The sequence below is a fragment of the Sparus aurata genome, chromosome 24, assembly GCF_900880675.1.
Source record: "Sparus aurata chromosome 24, fSpaAur1.1, whole genome shotgun sequence".
Taxonomy (NCBI): Eukaryota; Metazoa; Chordata; class Actinopteri; order Spariformes; family Sparidae; genus Sparus; species Sparus aurata.
Window position 1 is genome coordinate 1768889 of NC_044210.1, and position 13173 is coordinate 1782061.

The 13173-nt window shown below is 46.7% G+C and overlaps 1 non-coding gene and 1 pseudogene across 1 annotated transcript; one reads left to right on the plus strand and one right to left on the minus strand.

The window, feature by feature from the left end:
* The first annotated feature begins 1400 nt into the window (after positions 1 to 1400).
* LOC115577457 (U1 spliceosomal RNA) lies at positions 1401 to 1569 on the plus strand. The gene has a single exon (XR_003983164.1). It is a non-coding gene; the product is annotated as a U1 spliceosomal RNA (small nuclear RNA).
* A 402-nt stretch (positions 1570 to 1971) lies between these two features.
* LOC115577390 (uncharacterized) lies at positions 1972 to 2151 on the minus strand (annotated as a pseudogene).
* Between the last annotated feature and the right edge of the window lie 11022 nt (positions 2152 to 13173).

Genomic DNA, 13173 nt, shown 5'->3' on the forward strand with positions numbered 1-13173 from the left:
GTGTAGGGTCTGAGGGAGAGGAAAAAGGTAGGCCTGTAGAGGATACAATTGCAGCAATAGAAGGAAGGTTACAGGGACAGGGGACGGGAGAAGCAGGGCAGGAGGTGGTGAACGCAGTGTTGGACCAGATGAGGGAGTTCTCGGAACAACTGCTTCCTGCGGGCAAGGGGTTAGAGTTTGATCTCTCACCAGGCCTGCTCATGCTGTCAACTCCAGTAATGGACAACGCTTATGAGTGACCCAGCAGGCTATCATAATCGCCAAACCATGTGCCATTTTACTGGGCCGAGCAGGTGGACAGCGAGGACCCTTACTCGTAGTAGGGACTGTCGAGTTTGTAAATACCTCTACCCTTGTTCATGTCTTCCTTTAAGGTTTTTTCTCTTAACGTAAGAGGACTAAGAGACTCAGTCAAAAGAAGAGTTGTTTTTGACCTTGTAAAGTCTCTGCATGTTTCTGTCTGTTTTCTGCAAGAGGTTCATTTAAGGTGAAATATAATGGTAAAATCAAAAATAGTAAAAAACGGCCAATTATACCCCAGACCCCAGAGGGTTAATGGGCCACTGTGTGACCGTTTTGAAGTGAAGCAATTACAAAATATCCAAATTTGGATACTATCTGGACTACTATTTTGAACATCTCAGACTGAATAATTTCCAAAGGGGACTGATATAAGAAAAAGGCCAGCAAAGTTCCCATAGCATCAGGTAAGAAAACTGATCGCCGTCGTTGTTGAATTTCCTCAAACATTAATGGAATTTCAATTTCCTCCACTTCTTCGCAGATGAAGAAGGCAAACACCGCAAGCTCAGCCATGTCTCGCCACGTCTACGGGATGAGAGAGTGTCCGACATCATAGCAGCATTTTTAGCCTTGCCCCTGCAGTGTCCAGCAGATCTCGCTGCTGCAGACAGTCAGCAGGAGTTCAACTTGAATGCGCCTACTGTCGACAGAAAACACTTGAGTGCTCGTCTCCAGCGCTTTCAGCCGAGACAGCCTAAGAGCTCTGTCGGACAGCTGGTTTGGGTTCCTTGCGTTCGCATTTCAATCCGTGCTGAAAGCCCCAGTGCTGCCGCACACTGGTGTCTGCTTGTCTCTGGTAGCATTCAGACTGGGCAGAGACATGGTGCCAAGCGGCCATTGGGACAGGTCGTTATTTTATTTCATTTTGCCGAGCGATGGATGGCTGGAAAAAGGAAACAAAACAGCCAGCCTTTCTGTGGACCAGTCACCCTTGTCCAATTTGCACCACTGTTTACACATTGGCAGCAACTTTTAGTGCCCAATGAGGATGAAAAAATTGCCAAAGGCACCTAACTCTGCTGTCATCAACCCATAGGCACTGTCAGCCAGGGGGCTGAGCCCAGGAATGGCCACCCTGTGTCAGACTGTTCCAACTCATACTTATCTGGCCTGGCAGGGGAGACACCATGATCAAGAAGGTGGTTCACCCAGGGCAAGGCTCAGCCATTGCATTCCGGATGTGCTGACCCCTGCGAATTACCCAAATGTGGGAATCTCGACTGCATAATTTGTGGTAGTGGTGGACTGCGTTTGCGCTCTCCCCTGATGACGATGTCGACAGAAAACACTCGATTTCTCGTCTCCCGTGCTTTCTGCTGAACCAGCCTTAGAGCTCTGCGGGACAGCTGGTTTGGGTTCCTTGCACCACCCTGTGTTAAACTGTTCCAACTCATACTTACCTGGTCGCGACCAGGCAAATTTGCCTCTTTTTTCTGACTGAGCAGAAGCGCAATGCTCGCTGCGTTTTTTTCAGCCCTCTTCTCGCTGCTGATTCTGTGTCACATTTTCCCCCCCGACTGATCTCTGAGACTGGGAGCCAACCATGGCTCCAGGAGCGACGCCAGAATGCCACCCGGGAATGTTGCCTCAAGCCCAGTCTCTTGGGCCGGTGCCAAGTTGGCCGTCACCTTTGGTCTGCATGAGTGATTGATTTTCAACAAGGAAGGAGAGGGGTGCACCGTTCCCGGCGGCACTGCAATACCGGGTCGATGCATGGAGTGAATGGAGCAAGCCCCTTTTTCAGCTCCCAAGGCTAAAATTCCATTTAATATGTTGTCCCCATATAGAGGACATATCAGATATTAAACTGGTGAGAACAGATTTTTTTTATTTATTATCAAAATAAATCCAAAAATACATCTTTACATTCAAGCCAGCAAAGGCCATGTACAAGACAATAATAAACAATCAGTACTATGCGTGGAATCAGAAACAACCCTTTAGGCGCCAGAGTCGCAAATTTGCGACACCCCGCGGTACTGAACAAAACAGCTGTTTTCTCTGAATAGAGTGTTACATGTCATTCATACTCCCCACCACTAGTTGGCAGACATCCCATACTAAGACCTTAGCTCAGAAATACATCATGCTTCAACGAAAAATGTTCGAGGAAGTCACATCCAAACTGTGGGGTGAGAGACCGGAGACAGTGCGCCACAGAGCCAGATTGCGGAAGCGGTGTTGCTGGATTTGAGCACGTAATAAACGACAATGGCAAGCAAAAAGTTGACACGTAGGGAAGTGATTGAGCTCCTATTTGCTGATTCTGATTCTGAAGGGGAAAATCTAACTTTGGGAGATGACGGTCGGTTGATTAGTGAGCTTGCTAGTCGCGGTGCGTCTTTGTTTAGCAATGGCGGTGCCGCGCAGAGCAAGGAAAATGCACAAGCACAAACACAGGACCCTTTGCCCAACATAGGTGGGAGTGGAAATGATACACACACTCGTAGTATCAGTAAGGGAGTGAATGGATGTGGTAGAAGTAGCGGGGGTGGCGAGAACAGCGCTGGGACCAACGTTAGTGTTCACTCTTTCCACCGCAACGGTCACGTAGCCTCCATCCGCGGCAGCATCGAAGCAATGCAAAAATCATAAAAAACGTCTACTGTTTACATGAGTTTTGTGGTGTAGTAATAGTTCTAGTTTATGGGGGGGGGGGGGTCTCAATATTGTTCATATTGTCTCTGTGCCTTGCAATGAGAGGTTCCACACTCTACAAATACTACACATGGGCACAGATAAGGCCTCTGCAGCTAAAAGACGCCTACTGTTATTTTTATTATCATCATATAATACTACTACTACTACTACTACTACTGATGATGATGATGATGATGATGATGATAATAATAATAATAATAATAATGATAATTATTATTATTATTATTATTATTATTAATAATAATTATAATAATAATAATAATTATTATTATTATTATTATTATTATGATAATAATAATTATTATTATCATCACCATCATCATCATCAATAATAATAATAATAATAATAATAATAATAATTATAATTATTATTATTATTATTATTATTATGATTAGATTATGATTATTATTATTATAAAGAAGAGAAGAGAAAACAAGAAAAATGGAAGAAAAAAAGAAAAGAAAAAGTGTCCTCCAGTGAGGGGGGTGGTGGGTAAAAAAAAAAAAAACGCATAGTGTTTACATGAGTTTTGTGGTGTACTAATAGTTGCAATTTACTTTTTCCCTGTTCATTTGATGTGTGGACAACATAATAAATGGATGGAGGGGATGAATCTGATGAAATAAGTTCACTTCTCTTTCAAAATATCAGGTATTTCATGGAAATTACATAATCCAATATGGCCACCGCCATATGACGTCATAATATGCAAATTAGATGGGAACATTTACTCCCTAGATAAACTTTAGGTCATTCTCAATATTTGTCTCATTTACACTTTGTCTCTATCTCAAGCCACTTTCAAGCCAGAGCCTTATGAAATTTAGATGTCAAAACCCGGCGCCTAAAGGGTTAAACATAGAACACTGATACCAGGCATCCTCACATCAATCGAGTTGAGAGGCAATCATAAGTCTGTGCCTATGGCAAAAAAATACTCAAGAAGGAAAATATTACTGTATACCTACCTACCATAGCCCACCCACACACATCTTTCCACCTCTCCAAGGCAGCGTGCTTCCCCCACTTGCGGATGTCCCTTTCTCTTCTCCCTTTGACCTCCATTTGCACACTCCTCACCACCCCTTCCATGCTGCTTTCCATGTTACTTTTTGTCAGTTCCTGCCTAGCCAACCACAAAAATCTCTTGGTCAGGCTAATAATTATCCACATGGGGGAAACCACCTTCCCTGCCCCTGACCCTAACCCTCTTTTAACCTTATACCATGTCAGATTATACCCCTAGCCATTGTCCCACTTTGCCCCATACACCCTCTGCAAAGGGACAGTCCCACATGACATGCCTAACCATCTCCTACCCTGAACAGCCGTTCCTAGGACACACAGGGGATTTTGTCAAACAATGCCGATACATTGCTTCGCGTACTGGCAGGCATTTATGGAGGCACAACCAGTTTAAGTCCTTTAGTCTATTTTCCAGACCCTTTGGTTGAATCCCCCTCCAAATGCTTGCGGGGATTCCTACCACTGGAGGCGCAACCACTCTCTGGCTAACTTCTTTATAAAGGGCCCTGTGGTTTATTCTAACAGCTGATTCAGTTGCCTCTGGATGAGCCTTCAGCCACCTCGCTGCCTGGTGGAAGTGCCATGGCTGCTGCTCCACCCGGGGCGCTAGATTACTCCAGACCATTACCATGGCCTGGTAAGCGAAATAAAGTCTCAGAAAATAGCCTGAGGGATGCACAACTGGAGTGGATAATTCCCTGCACAAGAATGAAACAAAAATGCAGTCCAACTTCAGCGGGAGGTGTAGCACATCTCTCCCCCCTACTTCAACCCCAGCCAGCATGCGAGACCTCGCCACATACTGATATCTCCCAACCCATAGGAAACCGAACACAAGGCGCATAAGAGGCCTCCTCATACTGACTGGCATTGGGTATATGTAGGCCAACTATAACAGGGAAGGCAGGATGTCTTCAGAACAAGTACCCTCCCTATTTTAGGGTAAGGGGTTTCAGGACTTAAAGCCGTAATCCTAAGCTAGCGAAGCCGTAAAAAAAAAAAAATAGTTTCCCTGCCTCCCCATTCAGTTTGCGAAGTGCGGCACTTTGGGGTCCATTGCACTGGTTGACATTAGGGACTTCCCACTGACTTGTATTGGGGCGTCCCGAATGTCAAGATCGTGCAATTATGGTCCTAGTTAGACACCAGGAATGGGTGAAGTTCACCAAGTGGCCACCAGGTGGCGCCATTTCACCAAGAAGGAGGCCATAAGTACAAGTTTCGAAGCTGTAATTACAAGGACAGTTATAGTCCATCCCTGGTTCTTTACCCAGGATGAGAGCTCTATGTGTGGGCTACAGATCTCACTCAGATTCCCACCTCCCTCTGGTTGTGTTCTTATGATCCCGGCTTCCAAACTTGTATTCATCGACTCTGGCTCCCCACCAACAGCCCCCAAGAAGCCTCAAGATTCTTTGCCCAGTATCTGAGGACTCTGTGTGGGCTACAGACCTCCAGATTCCCCCCTCTCCATCCATGGTTCTTTGCTCAGGATCTGAGGACTCTGTGTACGCTACAGACCTCCAGATTCCCCCCTCTCCATCCCTGGTTCTTTGCTCAGGATCTGAGGACTCTGTGTGGTCTACGGACCTCCAGATTCCCCCCTGTCCATCCCTGGTTCTTTACCCAGGATGAGAGCACTCTGTGTGGGCTACAGACCTCCACATTCCCCCCTGTCCATCCCTGGTTCTTTGCCAGGGATCAGAGCACTCTGTGTGGGCTAAAGACCTCCACATTCCCCCCTGTCCATCCCAGGTTCGTTGCCAGGGATCAGAGCACTCTCTGTGGGCTATAGACCTCCACATTCCCCCCTGTCCATCCCTGGTTCTTTACCTAGGATGAGAGCACTCTGTGTGGGCTACAGACCTCCAGATTCCCCCCTCTCCATCCCTGGTTCTTTACCCAGGATGAGAGCACTCTGTGGGCTACAGACCTCCCCCAGATTCTCTCCTCCCTCTGGTTGTGTTCTTCTAATCCCGGCTTCAAAACTTGTATTCATGGTCTCTGGCTTCCCACCAACAGCCCCCAAGAAGCCTCCAGCAAGCCCCAGGAGACCAGGCTTGGTTCCTGGCAGCCTTAATCCCAACCAGCCACCTCCAGGGACCTTGCACACCAGCCGGACCTGTGCACCCACTCTTAAGCACCCCTCCCCTGGCTACACACCAATAACCACTCCCCCCAGAGTTTCGTGCCCCTGGTACTCCATTCTGAGTCCACTGACTCTGAGTGAGAGTGGCTTTTGAGACCTGCAGATTCCCCCCTCTCCATCCCTGGTTCTTTACCCAGGATGAAAGCACTCTATGTGGGCTACAGACCTCACCCAGATTCCCCCCTCCCTCTGGTTGTGTTCTTGTAATCCCTGCTTCAAAACTTGTATTCATTGTCTCTGGCTCCCCACCAACGGCCACCAAGAAGCCTCCAGCAAGCCCCAGGAGACCAGGCTGGGACCAGCCTTGATCCCAACCAGGCCCCCTCCAGGGACCTTGCCCACCAGCCAGACCTGTCCACCCACTCTTAAGCACCCCTCCCCTGGCTACACACCAATAACCGCTCCCCCCAGAGTTTCGTGCCCCTGGTACTCCATTCTGAGTCCTCTGACTCTGAGTGAGAGTGGCTCTTGCTCAAGGCTGCTTGGGGGCTATGGTACAGATGCCAATCCGTAAATACAACTTTAAAGGCCGTAATTATTAGGAAATATTTCCAGCAAACTTGCAATCATGGCCCATGGCTCTTGACTCCCCCTGTTGGTCAAACAGTAGAATGCAGTTTTTTTGGAAAGCCGTAATTAAAACTAGTAAAGGCGCAAAACGGCCTGACAACCCCTAATTACGGGCCATGTTTTCTATGCAGGACAACCAAAAACCTGCAGGAAATGTGGCTCGTCATCCCACCTGGCAGCAAATTGTAATGCCATCATCTGCAGAAACTGCAAGAGCACTGCTCACAATACCAAGGACTGTAACCAGCCAATGAGGTGCAATCTTTGTAGCTCAACTACCCATACATTCAGAGGGTGCCCTCAGTCATATGCTAACTGAGCCAGACTTAACAATCCTTCATCTGACCATCCTGAGCCTCCACTAACAGAAGAAACGGAGGAACAGCCTGATTCCTAAGAGCTGGACAGAAATGTGATTGACCTAGGAACTGACAATCAGAAACAACCAGATCCTGGTGACCAGCAGCTGCAGGGTCCCGTGGTCCACGATCAACCTGAAGTTACTGGTGATGAAGATCAGCAGGGATCCATCCATCCATCCATTGGACCATCTTAAGTCTGGTGGTGAGGAGATTACACCAATCACTACTATGAACTGTAAAAACGGGTACTCTGGCACTGTAGACCATTCAGCCCCACAGGATTATGCAAACAAAAGGCAGGAACCCTCGAGAACTGGCCTCCAAGAACAACTAGACCAGCCAACCCCAGAATGCCAGGAGATGCAGCAGTCCCAAAACATACTTTCAGTTGGGCAACGAGTGCAGACCCTGATAGAGATTGCTCCTGTTTCATCGGAGGACTGCAGAGACATCCTAGACCTTAATTTTGCAAACTTACCATCTCCTGTGAGCGCAACCATGGACCCTCCGGTGGCCAACAAGTTTCCGGGCGATGAAGGGGAGGTGCCCCCCTCTTTTCCCCTGCCCCTCGACCTTCCCCTGGAGTGTACACCATCTCGAAAGCGGCCCAAAGAACCATCAGGTGACTCGTCTATTAACAGCCCGGACCAAAAGGTATGGCCTGACCCCTTGTCCATCTCTTCTCCTTTACTGGACCCTCAGTGCTTGTCTGCTTTCTCCATCACGACCCAAATGAACAGTGGTGTGGAGGAGACAGAGGGCAACCCACGCACCCAAAAAAAGAAGAAGAAAAAGGGCAAATCCCCCCATTGGCTTGAACTTTAGCCTAGACCTCTGACTCTCTCTTCTATCAAAACTGCAATGTCACCCCTCAAAATTGTCACCATTAACACTACAGATCTCAATGACCCCATAAAGTGCCAGTCGGTTTTCAGGTTTTTACACAGAAGTGGGGGGGACATAATCCTACTTGAGGAGTGCTGCATTGGATACAAAGACAATTACAAGCTGTACGAAGACAGATGGGAATATGGGCAGTCAGTGTGGTCGGGGGACAGTAAAAACAGAGCCTCCGGAGTGGCAATACTCTTTAACAACCACCTTATAATATTCAGAGGGTTGTAAGGGTGATAGATGGCAGAGTGTTACTGGTAGATGTAGAGGGAAAAGGAGGTAAATTTAGAATCATGAATATCTATTGCCCCACTGAAACTCAAGACCGAAGAGACTTCTTGTTCACAACACCAGGAGTCACACCGCTTGGCTGTTCAACAGAAGCAGTCCCTTTCTCAGACCATCACAAACTTGACTGCTCGCTAGAAATCCAGGGCTCATACAGGCTTGGTCCAGGCACCTGGAAACTTAACACAAGCCTACTTGAAAAACCAGGAGTGGTGAAAATATATAGGGTAAAACTTAACCAGTGGTCTACCCTGCAGCCTTTGTTTAATTCTTTGGGAGATTGGTGGGAAGATGTGAAAAGTAAAACAAGAAATTACTTTATGGCTGAAGGTAAAAAAGCAGCTGTAAAGAAACAAGTCCTCCAAAAGAGACTGCAAGCTAGGTTGCAACGCTACTATCTCCTTCTACTCTCTGGTTTTGAATCTTTTGGTTTTCAATCTGTGCTGAAAGCCCCAGTGCTGCCGCACACTGTTTTCTGCTGCGTTGCGCGCAGATTACCCCCGTTTCTCGCCAAAAGGGCAGAGTGGGCAGGGCCGGTGAAAGCCGGCACAAACTCAACTGAGCCTCCTCCTCTCCGAGACATTGCATAAGAAATGTGGTCTGGCTGCGTCCGTTGCGGGAATGCTGGGTCATAAATCTTCTGGTTACTTACTTACCTGGCAGGGGAGACAGCATGATCAAGAAGGTGGTTCACCCCCCAGTCTGACTCTATTGTTGTCGTGCAGTGTATGGGGCACAATAAAGTAATTTTTATTACCCGACGGGAGCACCGACATGGCACCGGCACCTAGTCACGCCAACCGCAGGAATGCAGTACACTTCGATCTTTTGGAAGATCTACAGATGGACCGGTTGCAGTTCAGCAGACAAATCCTGCAGAAAGAACTCGGCATCTCCAACAACCAGCTTGACTATCTTTTTGCCTTTCCTGTAAAGAGGAGGAGGATCACCATATCACCCTTGGCAGACATAGACCTCAAAAGTGTACATGTCATGATCTTCTCAGAAAGAGTCAGAAACCAAAATGTCTGGACATGGATGGCACGATACTGTGAGGTAATCAATGCCATGGAAGTGACGGACATCGATGGAATCAAGACAGGCACCAGGCGACTCCAAGTTCGGCTCATAAGGCGACAGGGGGTCCTACAGCATCTTCCAAATACCATCCAGTTGGGAGCCTTCAGAGGGTCTGTATTCTACCCTGGTCAGTCCAAAGAATGCCGGAAATGTGGCAGCCTAGACCACCTGGCTGCTGCATGTACCATGGACATCTGCAGGAATTGCAAAGCTTCAGACCACACAACAGCACAATGTCCAACTCCAGTGAAATGCAACTTCTGCTCCTCAGCCAACCATAGCTTTAAGGACTGCCCTCAAGCACACTCCAACCGGGTGAAACTGTCTACACTTAGATCAACGGTATCTTTAAGCCAGGATGACATGGGTGAAATACCAGTTGATGATGACCAGGCACCCATTCCTCAAGCAAACCAGGTGCAGCAGCCACCAAGCACTGCTCTCCAACAACCAAGTGAACAGCCAGCGTTTGACCTTGAAGAGGATGTGCAAGATGGGGCACAGGTCGTGGACTGGAGTGCTGAACAAACCCGAGAGTGACAGTGAAGTGTCCAACTCCTCCTCCTCCACAATGGCCCCCCTCGCCTTGCATCAAGCAGAGCACCTCTCAAGCTCAAAGATAGAATTGACACCTGCGACACTGCAGGAGGTAGGGAACCGCCTGGATAACCTGCTGGCTAGCATCCCCCTTCAAGAGTCAACGGCCGATCTTCTTTTTCAGGAATCAGAGGGTTCAACATCCCAGCTGCAGAGCATCACCATCCACCCAACACCAGGCTCATCTGCCTCCTCATCAGTGAACAGCCAACCTGTGATGTCGACATCTGCAGCCAATCTGGCAACAGTATCCAATCTCACCCCCCAGATTTCCACAGATCAGGCTGAAGAAGCCCCCCTATCAACACAAGCCTCTTTGCTCCTTCCCATCACCACCTCCTTGATACCAGACTCGGTAGGCTCTCCTACAAGGAAACGCCAAATGATTCTACAATATCAGGTGAATCTTCTCCCTTGAACCCTTCTGTGATTCCTCGTACCAACTGGCATGTTTCCTCTCCTACCTCAAACCCCTTTTTTGTGGTATTTGCCTTCTCTTCTACACAGATCAAAGACATGTCGAGAAATGCAGAAAAAGCTGCAAAACCAAAGAAAAAGAAGCTCATCAGGAAAAAGTAGATGTCCCATAATTTGTCATTGATCTATCCCTCTTGACCCCCTGAACTGCATCCCATGGCTCCTCTTTCGATAGCATCCCTCAATACTAGAGGACTCAATGACCCAGTAAGGTGTTCGTCAGCCTTAACTTTTCTACATTCAGAAGGGAATGATCTATTTTTACTTGAATGTAATTTATCCTTCAGGGAGAATTACAAGGTCTTTGAGGACAAATGGAGGCATGGCCTGTCAGTATGGTCAGGCGACAATAAAAACAGATCCTCAAGAGTTGCAGTATAATTTAGAGGGCAAGATTTTATCATTCAGAGGGTACAACGTGTAATTGATGGGAGAATTCTTTGTATTGATGTTTCGTGGTTCGGCAGCAAGTTTAGAGTAATCAATGTGTATTGTCCAGTGGAGCTTCAAGAGCGGTTAGCAGTACTCAGAGAATTACAGCCCCTTTTGTTGTGCAGCAGAGAGGTAATTCTGGGCAGTGACTTCAACTGCTTGGTAAACAAAAAGGATAAACTAACTACCTCCACAGTAAGGCTTGATTCCAGATCTGAAATCCTACAAAACTTCATTAAAGATTTTCGATTGACAGATGCTTACCGCTCAAAAAATCCGATTTTACCTGGGTACACCTGGTCCAATGGCAGAACCCATTCCAGAATAGATTTTCTGCTGACATCAATGGGGCTGCAGGTTGTCGACGCAGCAACTACTCCAGTCTTCTTCTCTGACCACCATAAAATTGAATGCTCTGTCATGCTTAAAGACATCATACAAAAAGGTAGAGGCTCATGGAAGCTGAATATATCGCTACTGCAAGATGAAAAGGTGGTCAGTGAATTTCGGGTCAAACTCAACCATTGGCTCTCCCTTAAGCCCTTCTTCAACCTAGCGGGAGAATGGTGGGAAGAAATAAAGATTAGAGCAAAACACTTCTTTATAGATTGGGGTAAAAGGACAGCAAAAAAGAGACGTCTGAAGCTACTGAAACACGAGGCAAAATTACAGAGATTTTATGTGATGTCTTATTCTGGTCTTGATGTGGCTGAGGATATAGTTAAATTAAAGGGAGAGATGTCTCGCCTCTCCACAGAGGCCAGTCGGGGACTGCTGATACGCAGCCGAGTCCACCACATTGAGAACAATGAAAAATGTTCTAGATATTTTTTTAGGAAACTAACTAAGCAAAAACATTTTATAGAGGGACTAAAGGATAAAGACGGACAAGAAAAAACAGAATTACATGATATACTCAACTGTGTCCACGCCTTCTACTCTGATCTCTACAAAAGTGAAGACTTAGATAAGGCAGCTTTAGAAAACCTTCTAAGTAAATAAACATGTTGATGAAACTAAAGGTAAACTTGATGATAAAATATCTCTGCATGAGCTCAAAAAAGCATTAGAAAGTATGCAAAAGAACAAGGCCCCTGGGGCTGATGGTTTGCCAAAAGAATTTTATACTACCTTCTGGGCAGAGTTAAAGGAGCCTCTCTTAGAGATGTACAATGAGAGCCTCCAATTGGGGTCACTGCCACCATCCTTGAAGGAAGGCACCATCTCCCTACTCTTTAAAAAAGGTGAGAAAAAAGATCTTAAAAACTGGCGCCCCCTTACACTCCTTGGGGTTGACCGTAAGATTATTGCCAAAGCTATTTTTCTTCGAATACAAGAGGTGATAGAGAGGTTGGTTGGGGTGGAGCAGACCTGTGTGGTCCCTGGTCGCTCCATGTGTGACAATCTTGCTTTAATAAGAGATTCGTACTTATATGCCATAGATCGCAATGTACCACTCTGTATTGCTGGCCTGGATTTAGAAAAGGCCTTTGATAGGATAAGTCATGAATATCTAAAGCAAGCACTGGTGAGGTTTGGGTTTGGCCCACAGTTGAGGGCATGGATGGATTTACTGTATTTTGACTGCACGAGTAGAGTCAACATTAACGGCCATTTCACTGAACCTATTAAGATTCAATCAGGGGTCAGACAAGGTTGCCCGCTATCTGTCAGCCTGTTTGTCCTAGCCATGGAGCCTCTAGCCTGTGGGATAAAACAGGACACTGATATTAAGGGCCTTCCTGTCCCTGGTAGTAATGGGAAGGAGGCTAAATTGTCGTTGTATATGGATGATTTGACAATCCTTTGTACCAGTAATAAGTCAATGGTTAAAACTCTCCAGTGGTGTGAGCAATTTTCTCAAGCGTCAGGGGCCAAAATGAACCGGGCCAAGAGCGAGATCCTCTACCTTAATTGGCGAGAAACCAACCTGATACAGGGTTAATAGAAAAAAAAGAGAGGGTAAAAATTTTGGGAGTGGAAATTGGAAAGGGGATGGAAACTCTAAATTGGGAAACAAGACTACCAGCTATCAGGGGAAAATTGCTGCAGTGGGAGGAGAGGGATCTAACGTTCACTGGCAAAATTCTGGTTATTAAGGCCGAGGTTCTGGCGTCCTTGACGTTTCTGGCGGCCACACTACCAGTGCCCAAGACCTTTCTCACCTCTTTGAGACGCGTAATGTTCCAATTCATCTGGAGCTCTCAGCAAGAACATGTTAAAAGAGACATCATGTACAAACCTCTGGTAAAAGGAGGGAAAGCTGTACCAGAGTTAGGAGCCAAACTTGATTCCTTTTTCTTAACACCAATTCTGAATGCTGTTTTAACTGA